Source organism: Xylocopa sonorina, chromosome 11 (genome assembly GCF_050948175.1).
Source record: "Xylocopa sonorina isolate GNS202 chromosome 11, iyXylSono1_principal, whole genome shotgun sequence".
Lineage (NCBI taxonomy): Eukaryota > Metazoa > Arthropoda > Insecta > Hymenoptera > Apidae > Xylocopa > Xylocopa sonorina.
The window spans coordinates 344,026-351,511 of record NC_135203.1 but is presented as its reverse complement, the minus strand read 5'-3'; the positions used below and the strand labels follow the sequence as shown (position 1 = coordinate 351,511).

At 57.8% G+C, this 7,486-nt stretch overlaps 1 pseudogene; it reads left to right on the top strand.

Annotated features, from left to right (window-relative positions):
* On the top strand, positions 1-175 carry LOC143429513 (U2 spliceosomal RNA; annotated as a pseudogene).
* The last annotated feature ends 7,311 nt before the right edge of the window (positions 176-7,486 follow it).

Sequence of the window (7,486 nt, the reverse complement as noted above, 5' to 3'; positions counted from 1 at the left end):
TTAACTTTTAAATAAACGTCTTATCTGTTCTTATCAGCTTAATATCTGATACACTCCTCATTAGGAGTCAGAATATTAACCTGATTTTTGGAAAAAGGCGGACCGCTGGGGCTTGCTCCACCTCCGCCGCGAGTCGACCCAGTATTGCAGTGCCTCTGGGACCGGCTCAATAAGAGTTCCAAAAATCAGTTTTCTGCACTCTATATCACTTGATCTTTCCCATCAGTAGCTTAAGTATTTATTTAATCTGTGTTTTTCCGACTCGCTCACCGGAGTGTCGCGTTATCATCCGCGTCGCGCGTGCTGTGTCCGTGAGTGGTGCAGTGTTCAGTGCGTTCGGCTTGCTGGTGGACTCTGGACTTGGTAAGTCTAACACTTGGAATTTCGGTGGAGGTCCCTTCTCGCGTGATTAGTTTAAAGTGCTCCCGATGCGGTGGTGTTGAACGCATCGGGTAGACGTTAGACGTCCATACGTGACGTCCCTCCTCCTAGGTCGACCATTTCGACCTCCGACGAGTTTGAATCCGAGTAGATTCGGTTTGTTCGTCCTTGTACCCGGTTATAAGTGTAAACTTTACACTTATAGCCGTTGGTTTTGAATTCGACCTCTCCGTGTTTTGGGTGTTAGACTGTTTGCACGTACGCCCGTAATTCGAGTTTTTTTTTTTTTGCTCGATTTTACGGGTCGTCGCTGCGAAATAGCAGCAATTAGTTTAATTAAATTCACCGTTTATTTGTTTTAATCAAGAGATCGGGGTACACGGAGGCCCTTTACACCCCGTGTAACTCGATACGTCGCGGTCCGGAGTTTTCCAGGCCGTGTGGAGTGTCGTGGAAAGTTAAACCGTTTGCGGTTACTAGTCACGTACGCGAAGCACGGTTCGTTCGTGCGGGGCTGTGTCCACCGGGCACAGCGGAATTGTTTTATATTATTTTATTCTATTTATTTTATTAGATTCCGCTTCGTCCGTTAATTCGTATTGTGTGATTTATTGATTTATTAATCGGGTTCGCGTTCGCGTTTGTCCGTTGTGTTCAACTGTATATAGTTTTATTTATTTAACCTTGTCCTTCGTCTTAAGTGTTCCGTTCGTTCCGAATTACCGTTAGTGTTTTGCTCCGGTGAGCGTATTGTTTTATTATCTCGATTATTTGTTTTATTAGACGAGCCGTGTGTTGCGTTGCGACACTATCTTCACGATGGCGGGTAATAGCAGCAACAATTCTAGTAATACTGAATGCGTGGTGAAGCTGCTTTACCCGTTCCCGGCAGAATTTCCTTGCCCGTTCTGCTTTGTCGGCAGAACTGCGTGCAAAAAGGGAGCGTGTGTCTATCTGAGACACACGGATTTATTTAAACACCTGAAACTTCATCACCCCGGTGCGATTAAAAGGTGGACCTGCGCTGAGTGCGGCTTCGCCGACGACAGCGCGTATGCGCTGAAGAAGGTGAAGGCGCACCACCAGGTCCGTCATCCAGCCACCGGGGGTCCGTGTGTCTCCGTTAGACACAACTCCCTTGCAGGGAGTGCCGCCCGCGCAACGCCCGGCGACAGCGTTGCCGAGTCGCGACCTCTTGACGTGACGGAGTTATCCGTCGAGAGCGAGGTCTCTTTCCCCCCCTTGGGTGTTTCCCCGGTGACCTGTGGGGGCGCAACGACGTGCGCCTCCACCAGACCACGAACCGTCACTGCTCGTTCCTCTGTTTCCAGAGCATCGGGGACGGCTGCCTCCACTGCAGCAACAACAACCACGACGACAACAACAACAACAACAACAACGACATCGTCGAGAGGGGCCTCCTCGATTACGTCAAAGAGGACAACAGCCAATACCACCACGCAACCCCGGCGAGGAACCCGTCCACCCACCGCCGGGACAACAAAAAGGACGACGAAATCCTCCACCACCCCAACAACAACAACAACAACAACCACGGTGGGCTCGAGTGCCGCTACCAGGAGCACCGTTACCCTCGCGGCGCTATTTCAACGTAGCCGGCGCTCCTCCGCGGACGAGGCGAGCCCCAATACCACGAGGACCAGCAGCGGGTCGGGGGTCAAGGGGAGAAGTTCAGGGGGCACTTCCACCACGCCCCCTGCCCCCTCTAAGGGGAAGAAGAGGAGTCCGGCGGCGCCCGCAGCAGCTGGGAGGAAGAGGCGGGCGTCGACCGAGCCTCCCCAACCCGACCCGCCCCGACGCATCCTCCCATCGAGGAAGGTGACCCCCTCCACAACCTTCGCGGAGGTCACCCGGGGCAGCCCGTCCGCCGTGGCTGGAGCGGCGGTGGTGTCAAGAAACACCAGAGCTACGTCTCTCCCGCCCGCGTTGCCCAGGATAACGCGGGCGGCAGCGAAGAGGATGGGGGGCGCGTCCACCACCTCCAGCGCCCCCCCAGCGACACCACCACTGCAGGGCCCTCCACCAACGCCCTGCAGCGCTCCGGCCACGCTTACTACCACGACGATGACGACATCGGTCCGTGGCTCGCCTATAATGACGGTGGCCGTCGTGTCACCTGTGGCGGTCACCGTCGCGGCGCGGACGCCGCCAGCCACGGGCCGCGCCTCCACCCCGCCAGCCAGGACGACTCGGGCGACGTCCCTCCCGCCCGGGTCGTCCGCGAAGAGGCCCATTCGGGGACGCCTGTCCCCCCCGGGGGGCAGAGGGGACACCCAGACCACCGGGGTGTCCCTTCGGGTGGAGGCGCGTGGGGAGGAGACCGAGAAGAGGAGGTCCCTACCTTCGCCCAGGCCCCTCCCCACCATCCATGAGTCATCGTCGTCATCGTCGGACGATGAGAGAGCGCCGGCGGCCGTCCCCAAGGAGGGACCGGCCCGGACAAGGCGGAGGCGCCGCTGCTTGGGGAGCAGCGGCAGCAGCAGCAGCAGTAGCAGTAGCAGCAGCAGCAGCAACAGGAACAGGAGCAATACGAGCGCCGCGAGGGGACGGTCTGGAACAACACCAGGAGCGGCGAGGAGGCGGTGGGTGGACCGCACCATTACCTCCACCACGGATTCGTCGGGGGAAGAGGAGGCCCCAAGGCAGCCGTCCCCGCGGGTGGAGGGAACCGGTCCCTCCACTCGAAGGTCACCGAGGCTCCCCAGGGAGGAGGAGGGGGGCCTCAATTTAGATAATTTAATTTCAAATAATAGATTTTATTCATTGACCGACCGGGCTACTAGTCCGGTCAATAATGACAATTTCATTGACTCCCCCGGACGAAACCGGGGGTGTAATTGTGTGTGCAGGTGTGGAGGCGCGCGGGACCCGCCCGCGTCATCATCCCGGGGCAGCGTCGTCGTGGAGGCTCCGGTGAGGACGGCCCCGTCGAGCATTCGGGAAAGCCACCCGGTGAGTGTGACACGTGGGTATCGTGCGGGTACCAGAGGCGGTCGTGCACCTGCAGCGACCGTGGGGCGGCGGCGCGGGACAGCGACATCGGGCCTCCCGGCTGCTTGCGAGCGGGTAGGCGGGGCGTCTCAGCCTCGGGCCCCGCGGCAATCTAGGGTGCCCCATCCCCGAGGTGGAGGTCGCGACGCTGCGTCCGGCGCGCCACCAACCGGTAGACCCCGATCTAGGGGACGCCGGGAGGTGGACGTTGCCGCAAGGGCGCGGTTAGTGGCCTTCGCGGAGGGGGTGGGATCACTCGAGCAACTGGAGGCGCTCGCCACGAAGGTGGACGAGTACTTTCAGGGGCGGAGGGCCGCGGGACCCGGGGCTGGCGCACGGAGTGCCGCCTCCAGCGGGGGGGCCGGTCGGCGCCGGCCAGTCGCGGGGAGTGAGGGGCGTCGGGGTGATGTGGCCAATTCGATGGTGAGCGATGGCCCTCCCAGCGTCCCGGATCGCGTAGGGGAGGCTACCCGAATCCAACGTCTCTTCAGGGCGGATCGGAAGCGCGCGGTGCGGGAGATTCTCGCCGGAGAATCTCCCCATTGCAGTGTGCCCCTGGAACGGGTCCAGGAGCACTTTACGAACGTTTACTCGCTCCGAGCCCGCCCTGGTAGCCTTCCCTCTCTCTATGGGGAGGACCCGACCACTGAGTCGAACGATGCCCTGGTTTCCCCCTTCACGGAAGCCGAGGTCAGCCGTCGGCTAAAGCGGATGAAGCTTGCTTCTTCCGCCGGACCCGACGGTCTGACCTATGGTGACCTACGGAGGGGGGACCCAGGAGCGGTCCTCCTTACGGCGGTATTCAACACCTGCCGCCGCATGGAGAAGATTCCGGGGCGCTGGAAGAAGTCCAACACCGTCCTCCTTTTCAAGAAGGGTGATCGCGAGGACCTATCGAATTGGAGGCCTATCGCCCTGGGTGATGTCACCCCCAAGCTCTTCGCGGCGGTCGTCGCCGATCGGCTCACTCGTTGGGCCGTAGTCAACAAGCGGCTCAGCCAAGCACAGAAGGGCTTCTTGCCCTTCGAAGGCTGTCTGGAGCACAACTTTGTGCTTCAGCAGGCCATGGCTGCCGCTCGTAAGCAGCGTAGGGAGGTGGTGGTGGCGTGGTTGGATCTGGCCAACGCTTTCGGATCGGTTCCCCACGCCACCATCATCGATTCGCTGGCCGGTGCCGGCGCTCCCCGGCCGCTCATCAACATCGTCGCCAGCCTTTACGACGGCGTGGCGACGCGGGTCCGTACCGCTGAAGGGTACACGCCCTGGATCCCCATGAAGTCGGGGGTGAGGCAGGGCTGCCCACTTAGCCCGATCCTATTCGACCTTTCCATTGAGGCCATGGTTCGCGGGGCCGTGGACTCGGTGGAGGGTCTGAGTGTGAGAGGGCATAAGGTGACAGCCCTGGCGTACGCAGACGACGTGGCACTCGTCGCGTCATCCGTCGACGGAATGGGAAGGCTATTGCAAGCAGCAGAGGGGACGGCTCGGCAGCTGGGGCTCTCCTTCAACCCCTCGAAGTGTGCAACCCTGCACATCAGAGGGGACGGGAGGGTTTCTAGCACCGAGTTCCGTCTAGTCGGGGGACTCGTTCCTGCCCTGTCGGAGGGGCAGAGTTACGAGCATCTGGGAGTGCCGACCGGGGTTCGGATCGACCAAACCCCGTATCCGACGATCCAAGCCTTATTAGTAGATCTTCGCGCGGTCGACGATTCCCTGCTCGCCCCCTGGCAAAAAATCGAGACCGTGGCGACATTCCTGTTGCCACGCCTCGATTTCGCGTTCAGGGGAGGCCACGTGCGAAGAACCGCTTTAGCCGATGCCGACAGGGTCATCAAACGCACGGTAAAGAGGTGGTTGCACCTCCCGCAGCGTGCCAGTGCGGAGCTGGTCTATATCCCCCCCGCTTGGGGTGGGTGCGGCCTTCTCCCGCTGGTGGATCTGGCCGACGTGGCGGCCGTGTCGCACGCGTTCAGGTTATTGAATGCGAGCGATCCGGTCGTTGCGGAATTGGCCAGGTCAGCGCTGTGTGACGCCGTGCGGGAGAAGGCCGGTCGGACCCTTGGGAGCAGGGGCCTTGCCGACTATCTCTCCGGCTCTTTGTCGGGCGAGATGGCGAGGCCATCGGCGGGCCGAGCTTCGTTCTGGTCGCGAGTAAGGAACGTCGGAATTCGTTCATGTGCGCGGCTTGGATTTAGTTGGAGATGGGACGAGGTCCGTGAAGAGCTCTCGGTTGTGTGCCGCTCCCGGAATGGGCGTAGCGTTGTTGTGCCGCCTGCTGCCAAGGGCCAAGTCACGCGGAGGCTGAGGGCAGCAGTGGGAGAGTGCTACCTGGAAAGGCTTCTTCGGAAGCCCGACCAGGGGAAGGTTTTCGACGCGACCTCCCGTTGCGCGGTCAGTAACCACTTTCTGCGCACCGGGGGGTTTGTCCGCTTCGCTGATTGGCGCTTCGTTCACCGGGCCCGCCTCGACGTGTTGCCGCTAAATGGAGCACGTCGGTGGGGGACCGGTGACAAGCGTTGCCGGCGTTGCGGGCATGAGTTCGAGGGCCTTCCCCACGTGCTCTCCCACTGCGGTCCTCACTCCGCTGCCCGGCAGCTGCGGCATGCCAACCTCGTTCATAGGCTCGTGGCGGCTGCCCGTCTGCCAGGGGAGATCCGGGTCAATAAGCGCGTCCCGGGAGTCGACGGCGAGCTGGCAGCCCTGCGTCCCGACATCGTCGTGGAGCACGGGCTGTCGAAAAACATCGTCGTGGTCGACGTGGCCGTGCCTTTCGAGAACACTCTCGAGGCAATTGAGGAGGCGAGGATGGCGAAGATACGTAAGTATCAGCCCCTCGCCGAATCATTGCGGAGGCGCGGCTACCGAGTCCACGTAGATGCGTTCGTCGTCGGCGCCCTGGGCGCGTGGGACCCGGGAAACGAGTTTGTCCTGGACCTGCTGCGCGTCTCTCAGCGTTATGCAGCGCTGATGAGGCGTCTCATGATATCTGAGACAATAGCCTGGTCCAGAGATATCTACGTGGAGCATGTATCCGGGGTGCGTCAGTACCGGGCTCCACGGGGTACGTCTGAGGCGGAGTCGACATCGGCGGCGCTGAGCGGGAGCAGTGGAGGCGCCCGCGTCCCTGGGGTGGTGTCGCCCGCGGTTCCTTAGGGCCTCCACATCTGCGGGTCGAGTGGCCTGCCGCTGAGTACATGGGTGGACATTGATTGCCTCCACTTTAAAATTAGAGGAAGGGTGAGACAAGGGTCGATTGGGTGATAACTGGAGTACCTGATTCTACTCAACTTTATCTTATTTTATTCTATTATACTTATTCTACTTTAGTTATTCTATTCTGCTTTACTTGACTTTATTTTATTTTATTTTATCTTATTTTATCTTATTTTAGCTTATTTTATTGTATCTGACTTTATTCTATTTTACTTTAGTCTACTTCTTTCTATCGAGTTACTTACTCATTTTAATTTATTCAACTACTCTATACACCCATATACCTATTTGTTGTCTACTTATGTATTTGTATATTTAGCTATTTATTTATCTATTTAACTACTTATTTATTTACCTGTCTACCCAGATACTTAGTTATTGTACTCAGCTTCAATATGCATATGATGGAATCCATGTCTGGTTGAGTGATGGAACTGACTCCTCAGTGGCTGGCACCTCTCGACGGGACTCGTTTGACTACAGTAAGGCGTGAATCCGCACACTGGCGTCGAAATTTCATCTAGTCCACTATGCTATGCATTACGCTTATATATTATAAGACTACTATGGCTGTTATGTATATATAAACCAGATTTTACCTTATTTTTTTACTTCTGTAGACTCTATGTTATTTTTATTTTATTGGAAAGTAATCTGTAATCTGCTAACACGTGGCCTATGACACGCTATCGTTTTGTATCAATTGCTGAATGATACTATGCGTACCTCATAGTGAGGTTATAGAATTAATGGACGCTGTGGGGATTTATCCCCTAGCCTGATTATAGAAAGATGATTTATAATTGAATTCGTGCGGAAATAATGCGAATCTATTGTATAAAACAAGTGTATACCCCTGGGGCCTCGGCCCCGGGGGAAC